Raw genomic sequence first — 9,597 nt, forward strand, 5'->3', positions numbered from 1 at the left:
CGTTTTATGAGGAAATGTTACAAGCAGACTTGTGTGCATAAAATATTCGATTTCTTCTCCTCCCTTTAGGTGACAGATGTTGGTGAGAAACAGTTACTCACTGATAAAAGTAGAAGCCTTTTCTATGAGATACTCTGCACCCTGGCTAGCCCAAAGCGCGAGGACACACGAGGATATAGCCTGCTTGCTGCGGTGACCGAGAAATTTGCCTTTTCCCTGTTGACAGGGGTAATGTGTGGGTCACCGGGAGAAAGGTAAGTAACCTTGAATTCAAAATACGTTTTGAAAATACCAGAAAGCTAATACAGTAAAAATGTAAATGATATTTTTTAGAAAAGGGACTTGTTACCTGTATGAAAACGTGTTGCACTCTGTCGGAATCTTACAAAGCTCTAAGAGATGGTGTCACAAATGCGGGGTAGCTCTGAGAGTAGAAGTCAGGAGATCTGGGATGTATTAAGTCACCATTAGCTTAAATATTGCTTAGAAAAGGACTAATTAATCTTGCTAAGAAAATAACGTAATTATATGATGGAGAGCTATGCTTTAAGATGTAGGTGACAGTAAGTAACCCAAAATTTCTACTGGCATTCTCTAATTTCTGTGTACATGCTTTTGCTCACTTGAACATTATTTAGAATTGCCTGAAAGCAACTCATAGTTTTCACATGTAGTTTCAAATTTCTAGTTTTTTCTGCAAGTGCATCATAACCTGTGGCCAGGCTAATGGGCAGGGAAAATAGATGACTGCAGAAACAAATGACAGTTTTATGACACAAACACTTCTCAACAGTGGGTTTCTCCCACTGTGAACCTATTAAAAACTGGTAGTTGAATCTAGAATTAAAAAATACCTTTTTTCTTTTTTCCCGTCAGGTGAAAATCAGCATGCTTTAGATTTCTTTCTCAGTTTCTTTTGGAGATGTAACTTTCTGTGACATTTCATAAGTTATAGGGGTTAAGATGCCCATCTCAGCCAAAAGACAGTAAATGGCATAAATAACAGTGCTATCTGGAAGAGTGTCCAGAACTTGAAAGTTCAAATTCCTTATTGCAAGTTTTTTGTGTCATCTCTTGGGAATAAGAGCTAGATCATCCATTTTAATGCTTCTCCTTGTTATTGACTCTTCTCTACATCAAGTTATAAAGATGAATATTATGATAACCTGTTTTACCATGGGATGGTTTTTCTTACAGATCATAGTGAGCAAAATCCAGAGGAGAAATGGAGAAGCCAAAATACATCATAATTCCGCCCCTCCTTTTTTCACAGAAACGGAAGCTGTCTTTTTATTAAATGTAATAAAGCCTAAAATGATGAAGGAATAAAATATTAATTACGCATACATTTTAGAGTAATTATGTGAAGCATAGTGAAAGTTCAGTTCCACTTACCAGCCCTGTTGCTTTTCGTCTTCAACAGAGGTAAAAATAGCCTTGACGGCTGCCCGTACATTGCAATAATGGCTCACAACTGGTTTCCTTAGCAAATCAACGGACACAGATTTGATGGAAAAGATGGAGATTTTATTCAAGTACCTGAACATTTGTTAAAGGTCTCTGTTGTGTTATCCCCTCTTCAAGAAGAGAGCTGTGAATCTGTACAGTTCACAGAATATAGCAGTCAGCAGTGGTTCCTTACTGGAGACAAAGAGCTTGCCTTGAAGAACAAGGTTTGAAGATAATGCAATTTATTTTTTCAATAAATTAATTTATATATTACTCGAACCATCTTAAATATCTTTAAAATGATGTGAGCGTTTTAGTGTGTTTGTGATTAAAATGAGCACTGACTGTTGAATTTTAATATTAAGTTTGTGTTTATGTTGTGTGTATTGTTTCAGGTTTTTTCTATGAGTTTGAAGGGTCGGAGTTCATACCCTTTGAAAGATAACAATGAAGTTGTTTATCGGATTTATGCTACAGGAAGTCGGATCGTTCCACAAAAGTCTCTATGTCTCCTCTGGAGCCAAGCTGCTGAAAGGTTGTTTTATTAATCTGTTTAGTTTTCCAGTTTCTACCATGTGTATTTGTATAAAATCCCATCAAGTCCGATCAGATCGCCTGCAAGTACGAAATTGATCTATTTCTTATCCATCTTTTTCCCTTAACTTTTCTGGCCTTTGTACCAGCACGTAAAACATTCTGTATAATAAAATGTGTAGTTATTCTAACTTAGAGATTTCTCAGACTTCTACTATTGATTTTTTTCATTACAGTACTGTTTAGTTTATGTAATGATGTGTTGGGCAATGCTGAGAGGCCATAAATTCCAGAATGGCATCACTTCATTAATATTAGCGTCTTTTGTACTCTTTACAGTTGTTATCAGACAACATTTCGAGTCCATTCTTACAAAGAATTAAACCTGCGTCTCTGGTATTGCTTCAAGTCACTGAAACAGAATATTTCTTATTTGCTAATATCCAGAATTTTGGCATAACTTTTGACGATGATCTCTGTAGGGCTCTTACTTTTTGACAGAAAAGCCATCTCCTGGTAGTTTTTAATATTGCTGCTGCTAGCTTGACTTGATGTATCCTGCTTTTCAGAAGTGGTGAACTGCTGATCATTTTCCATTCTTATTGCTACTCACACCATTGCAAGCGATGTGCTAAAGTTTTCTGTGTATTCCCTTCAATGCCCTATTATTTGATTTGCCTATTTCTTTCCTGTTCACACAGTATAAATGAAATTAGAGAGAGTTACATTCTATATCCTGCAGACAACTAGTTAGTTTAGATATGATTTCATTAGATGGTCTGAATTCTATCAGTCTGTCACTGATATAAACTATTCAGGAAGGAGATGCAGCAGAATTTACCTGCATACTCTCCTTTTATCTAGACATTGTATCACAGAACAATGTGGTTTCCACTAGAAATGGCTTAGGATGTCACCTGTAGTATCCTTTTCCAAAATTTTCAGCAATACTGAAGGAGAACATGTATTTTAGTTTCAAAACAGCAAACAGCAAGTGTTCTTCAGAATGGGCTAAAGCACTGTGCAAGTATAAGCAACACACTAGTTAAAAATTCAGATGGGACTGTGAATCTTGTGTAAGTTTTAAAACATGGCCACAAAAAAAATTTCTAGCAGAAAACCAAAGTTCATTACTATATACTTATATTTTTTTAATAATAATTTTTTAAAAGCTGTTTTAATTTCATGTAAATATGCTATTCTAAAAACTGCACATGAAAGATGTGCAATAGATGAAGATAAACTTATGCAGTAGTTTAGCAAACCCGGTGTTTTCAGAGATACAACAATTTTCAAGCCTGTTTACCGTGTGAATTAGACGAGTAGATTTCCAGCTTTGTGAACATTTTGTTTTGCAGCTGGCTGTCCGACAGCGGGTTCTGCAAAGTGGTTGACGACACATCAGACTATGTGGAATGCTCTTGTTCTCATACGTCCATTTATGCAGTTTATGCCCAAACAGATAACTTGTCTTCATACAACGAGGCTTTTTTTTCTTCTGGATTCATCTGCATTTCAGGTCAGTTATGTAAAACAGTTTTCTCATTAATAACAACTGACGAGCAGTAAGACTGATTTTTAACCATTTTAGTAACTGATAACAATCTGTTTATATAGATGGGTATTGGAGGAATGTCAACTAACTTCATGATATTTTAGTTGCCATCTGATCCAATATTTGTACAGTGACAAATTTTGCCACTGAAAAGAAACAAAAGTCCAGCAAAGAAATGTGGTTTTTTTGTGAACCTTTATTTAACCATATAAGAGAGAAATACATCATTCATTTAAGGAAAGAAACTTAAAAATCCACAATTCACCTGCGTGCGGGATTAAAGTAAATTTCCCTTCTGGGGTTGATAGTCACTGTGCAAGGAGGAACCTCAGAGCAGGGGGGTCACTGAGAAAACCAGCTAAATGACTTCTTAATTTGACCTTAGGGCACTTAAATGAGGTTCTGGGTCTGCTTCTTGTGAGGTTTGTAGCTTCTATACTAGATCATCAGTGTGTGAGTAACAAAAACAGTGCAAGCAGCTAAATCTCTTATTGATCCTCTCAACTAGAAGAAATAAAGACCTGCATACCTTCAGTGTTGGTTTTTTAATGTAGTCATCTGTGTGTCCAGTGGGGTTTGTGACACACACACTGTCCAGGAGAGTTTTGTGACACACACAATGTCCAGGGGGGGTTGTGACACAAACTGTCCAATGGGGTTTGTGACACACAGACTGTCCAGAGGGGTGCGTGACACACACGCTGTCCAATGAGGTTTGTGACAACCATGCTGTCCAGGGGAGTTTGTGACACACAGCCTGTCCAATGGGGTTTGTGACACACACGCTGTCCAAAGGGGTTTGTGTCACACAGGCTGTCCAATGGGGCTGGTGACACATACCCTGTCCAATGGGGTTTGTGACACACACATGGTGTCCAAGGAGGTTTGTGACACACACGCTGTCCAATGAGATTTGTGACACACACCCTGTCCAAGGAGGTTTGTGACACACACACTGTCCAATGGGGTTGGTGTCACACACACTGTCCTATGGGATTTCTGACACATACTTTGTCCAATGGGGTTTGTGACACACACGCTGTCCAATGTGGTTGGTGACACACACCCTGTCCAGGAGGGTTTGTGACACACACAGAGTACAATGGTGTTTGTGCCACACACACTGTCCAACGGTGTTTGTGATACACACACTGTCAAGGGGGGTTTTGACACACGCTGTCCAACTGGGTTTGTGACACACACGCTGTGCAATGGGGTTTGTGACACACACACTGTCCAGTGGTGTTTTGACACACACAATATCCACGGGGATTTGAGACAGACTCATTGTCCAATATGGTTTGTGACACACACATACTGTCCACGGGCGTTTGTGACACACACGCTGTCCAGGGGTGTTTGTGACATACACCCTGTCCAATGGGGTTTGTGAAAAACACGCTGTCCAATGGCGATTGTGACACACACAAAGTGTAATGGGGTTTATGACACGCAATCTGTCCAGGGGTGTTTGTGATACACAACCTGTACGGGGGCGTTTCTGATACACACGCTGTCCAGGGGTGTTTGTGACACACACCCTGTACAATGGGGTTTGTGACACAGACACTGTCCAATGGGGTTTGTGACACACACGATGTCCAGGGGCATTTGTGACACAAATGGTGTCCAGGGGCGTTTGTGACACACACACTCTCCAATGGGGTTTGTGACACACACCCAGTCCAGGGGCGTTTTTGACACAAAAGGTGTCCAGGGGTGTTTGTGAAACATACCCTGTCCAATGGGCTTTGTGTCACACATGCTGTCCAATGGGGTTTGTGACAGACACGCTGTCCAGAGGCGTTTCTGATACAAACGGTGTCCAGGGGTGTTTGTGACACACAACCTGTCCAATGAGGTTTGTGTCACACACACTGTCCAATGGGGTTTGTGACACACAGGCTGTCCACTGGGGTTTGTGACACACACAATGTCAATGGGCTTGTGACATACAGACTCTCCAATGGGGTTTGTGACACACACGCTGTACAGGGGCGTTTGTGACACAAACAGTGTCCAAGGGTGTTTGTGACACACACGCTGTCTAATGCGGTTTGTGACACACACACACTCTACAGTGGGGTTTGAGACACACGCTCAGTCCAGGGGCGTTTGTGACACAAAAGATGTCCAGGGGTGTTTGTGACACACACCCTGTCCAATGGGGTCTGTGACACACACACTGTCCATTGGTTTTTCTGATACACACGCTGTCCAGGGGGGTTTGTGACACACACGCTGTCCAATGGGCTTTGTGACACATACAAAGTGCAATGGGGTTTGTGACACACACTCTGTTCAGGCGTGTTTGTGATATACACCCTGTGCAGGGGCGTTTGTGACACACACGCTGCCAGGGGTGTTTGTGACACACACCCTGTCCAATGGGGTTTCTGACAAACACACTGTCCAATGGGGTTTGTGACACACGCCCTGTCCAGGGGCGTTTGTGATACACACGCTGTCCAGGGGTGTTTGTGAAACACACCCTGTCCAATGGGGTTTGTGACACACACACTGTCCAAAGGGGTTTGTGACAGAGGAACTGTCCAGGGGCTTTTGTGACATAAACGGTGTCCAGGGGTGTTTGTGACACAGAAACTGTCCAGGAGTGTTTGTGACACACACTGTCCAATCGGGTTTGTGACAAACACTCTGTTCAATGGGGTTTGTGACACACACACTACCCATGGGGGTTTGTGACACCCACGTTGTCCAATGGGGTTGCTGACACACACACTGTCCAATGGGTTTGTGACACACAGGCTGTCCAGGGGCGTTTGTAGACACACATGGTGTCCAGGGGTGTTTGTGACACACAAACTGTCCATAGGGTGTTTGTGACACTAACGCTGTCCAATGAGGTTTGTGAAACACACACTGTCCAATGAGGTTTGTGACAAACATGCTGTCCAGGGGGGTTTTTTACACACGCTGTCCAATGGGGTTTGTGACACACGGGCTGTCCAATGAGGTTTGTGACAGACACGGTGTCCAGGGCCGTTTGTGACACAAACGGTGTCCAGGGGTGTTTTTGAAAAACACTCTGTCCAATGAGGTTTGTGACACACACACTCTCCAATGGGGTTTGTGACACACACACTGTCCAATGGGGTTTGTGACACACACGCTGTCCAATGGGGTTTGTGACACACACTGTCCAATGGGGTTTGTGACACACACACACTGTCCAGGGGCGTTTGTGACACAAACGGTGTCCAGGGGTGTTTGTGACACAAAACTCTTCCAATGGAGTGTCTCTCCAGAGCTGTTTTAGACACACATAGATTCCAGTGGGGGTTGTGACAAACGCATTCCAATGGGGTTTGTGACACACACACTGTCCAATGGTGTTTGTACCACACACAGTGTCCAATGGGCTTTGTGATACACACACTGTCCGGGGGGGGCTGTGACACACAGGCTGTCCAATGCAGTTTGTGACACACATGCTGTCCAAAAGGGTTTGTGACACACACACAGTCCAATGGGGTTTGTGACACACATGCTGTGCAATGGGGTTTGTGATACACACACTCTCCAATGGAGTTTGTGACAAACACGCTGTCCAGGGGCATTTGTGACACAAACGGCGTCCAGGGTTGTTTGTGACACACACCCTGTCCAATGGGGTTTGTGAAACAACGGCTGTCCAATGGGTTTGTGACACACACGCTATCCATTGGTGTTTGTACGACACATGGTGTTCAATTGGCTTTGTATCACACACACTGTTTATAGGGGTTTGTGACACACACAATGTCCAAGAGGGGTTGTGACACACAGGCTATCCAATGCGGTTTATGACACACATGCTCTGCAATGGGGTTTGTGACACACAGGCTGACCAATGGGGTTTTGGAGACACACGCTGTCCAATGGGGTATGTGACACACAGGCTGTCCAATGGGGTTTGTGACACACACGCTGTCCAGGGGTGTTTGTGACACAGACCCTGTCCAATGGGGATTGTGACACACAGGTTATCCAATGGGGTTTGTGACACACACGCTGTCCAGTGGTATTTTGTACACACACAGTTTCCAGGGGGATTGTGACACACACACTGTCCAATGGGTTTTCTTACGCACACGCTGTCCAATAGGGTTTCTGACACCAATGGGGTTTGTGACACACACCCTGTCCAGGGGCGTTTGTGACACAAATGGTGTCCAGGGGTGCTTGTGACACACACCCTTTACTATGGGGTTTGTGACACACACGCTGTCCAATGGGGTTTGTGACATACAGAATTTCCAATGGGGTTTGTGACACACACGCTGTCCAATGGGGTGTGTGACACACAGGCTGTCCAATGGCGTTTGTGACACACTCCCTGTCCAGGGGTTTTTATGACACACACAGTTTCCACGGGGGGTTGTGGCACACACGCTGTCCAATGGGTTTTCTTACACACACGCTGTCCAATAGGGTTTCTGACACACACAGTGTTCAATGGGGTTTGTGACACACACACTGTCCGAAGGGGTTTGTGACACACAGACTGTGCAATGGGGTTTGTGACACAAAAGCTGTCCAGAGGTGTTTGTGACACAAACACTGTGCAAGGGGGATTGTGACACACATGCTGTCCCATGGGGTTTGTGACACACACACTCTCCAATGGGGTATGTGACACACTCCCTGTCCAGGGGCGATTGGAACAGAAACGGTGTCCAGGGGTGTTTGTGAAGAACACACTGTACAGGGGTGGTTGTGAAGCATGCTGTCCAATGGAGTTTGTGACACACACCATGTCCAATGGGGTTTGTGACACTCACGCTGTCCAATGAGGTTTGTGACACACAGGTTGTCCAATCGGGTTTGCGACACACACACTGTCCAATGGGGTTTGTGACACACACAAACTCCACCGCGGTTTGTAACACACACCTTGTCCAGGGACGTATGTTACACACACACTGTCCAAAGGGGTTTGTGACACACATGCTGTCCAAGGGGGTTTTTGACACACACACTGTCCAAGGGGGTTTGTGACATAAATGCTGTCCAATGAGGTTTGTGACACACACAATTTGCAATGTGGTTTGTGAACACGCATTCTGTCCAGGGGTGTTTGTGACACACACCCTGTCCAATGGTGTTTATGACACACACGCTGTCCAATGGGGTTTGTGACACACGCAGTGTCCAATGGGCTTTTTGACTCACACGTTGTTCAATGGGGTTTGTGACATGCACACTGTCCAATGGGGTATGTGACAAACACCCTGTCCAGGGGCGTTTGTGACACACACACTGTCCAGGGGTGTTTGTGACACACACCCTTTCCAATGGGGTTTGTGACACACACGCTGTCCAATGGGGTTAGTGACACACACACTCTCCAATGAGGTTTGTGACACACATGCTGTCCAGGGAGGGTTGTGACACAAGCTGTCCAATGGGGTTTGTGACACACACGCTCTCCAATGGGGTTTGTGACACACACTGTCCAATGGGGTTCGTGACACACACAGTTTCCAGGGGGCTTGTGACACATGCTGTCCAATGGGGTTTGTGACACACACGCTGTCCAATGGGCTTTGTGACACACACAATGTCTAATGGGGTTTGTGACACACACTCTGTTCAGGCGTGTTTGTGATATACACCCTGTGCAGGGGTGTTTGTGAACATGCATTCTGTCCAGGGGTGTTTGTGACACACACCCTGTCCAATGGGGTTTGTGACACACACACTGTCCAATGGGGTTTGTGACACACGTGCTGTCCAATGGGGTTTGTGGCACACGCGCTGTCCAGGGGCATTTGTGACAAAAACGGTGTCCAGGGGTGTTTGCGACACACACCCTGTCCAATGGGGTTTGTGACACACACGTTGTCCAATGGCGTTTGTGACACACACAAAGTGCAATGGGGCTTATGACACGCACTCTGTCCAGGGGTGTTTGTGATACACACCCTGTACAGGGGCGTTTGTGACACACACGCTGTCCAGGGGTGTTTGTGAAACACACCCTGTTCAATGGGGTTTGTGACACACACGATGTCCAATGGGGTTTGGACATAAACACTCTCCAATGGGGTTTGTGA

This window comes from Nesoenas mayeri, assembly GCF_963082525.1.
Source record: "Nesoenas mayeri genome assembly, contig: SCAFFOLD_35, whole genome shotgun sequence".
Lineage (NCBI taxonomy): Eukaryota > Metazoa > Chordata > Aves > Columbiformes > Columbidae > Nesoenas > Nesoenas mayeri.